Source organism: Aptenodytes forsteri, unplaced genomic scaffold, assembly GCF_000699145.1.
Source record: "Aptenodytes forsteri isolate BGI_AS27 unplaced genomic scaffold, ASM69914v1 Scaffold7, whole genome shotgun sequence".
In the NCBI taxonomy this organism is placed as follows: domain Eukaryota; kingdom Metazoa; phylum Chordata; class Aves; order Sphenisciformes; family Spheniscidae; genus Aptenodytes; species Aptenodytes forsteri.
Window position 1 is genome coordinate 1,851,191 of NW_008795919.1, and position 446 is coordinate 1,851,636.

At 64.3% G+C, this 446-nt stretch overlaps 1 protein-coding gene across 1 annotated transcript in view; it reads left to right on the plus strand.

The window, feature by feature from the left end:
• The window catches only part of TMEM35B (transmembrane protein 35B), a 4,064-nt gene that overhangs the window by 1,922 nt on the left and 1,696 nt on the right, over positions 1 to 446 (plus strand). The gene's annotated exons all lie outside the window — the stretch shown is intronic.

Genomic DNA, 446 nt, shown 5'->3' on the forward strand with positions numbered 1-446 from the left:
GTGGCCGCGGCAGCCCCTGCAAGGCAGCAGCGCGGGGCCACGGCTGCGCCGGGGTCAGTGCTGGTCCAGGCCAGCGGTGCCCCCTTGGCTGCGTGGCGCTTCCCGGTGCCTGGAAAATAGTTCCTGCTCTTTCATGATTTATTGGCATTAAAAAAAAATATTTCCACTTGAATTAAAATAACGTCGGTGTCCCGGCAGCTCCCCTGGGCCCTGGCTCTCGTCAATCCAGGGCTGCCTTTTCCGGGAGCCTCGGCGCGTGCCGATGGCCAAGACGTGACGCAAGCAGCGCTGGCGCAGGTGGTGACGCAGGACCGGGGAGCGCAGGGAGGGCGGCAGCCGCCTCCTTTACCCCAAGCGGGCCTCCCTGGTGCCAGAAGAAAATCCTTGCTGCAGCTGCCTCATTAAGCAGAGCTGCGGGCAGGGCTGCCGGCTTCCCCGCCTGTGCC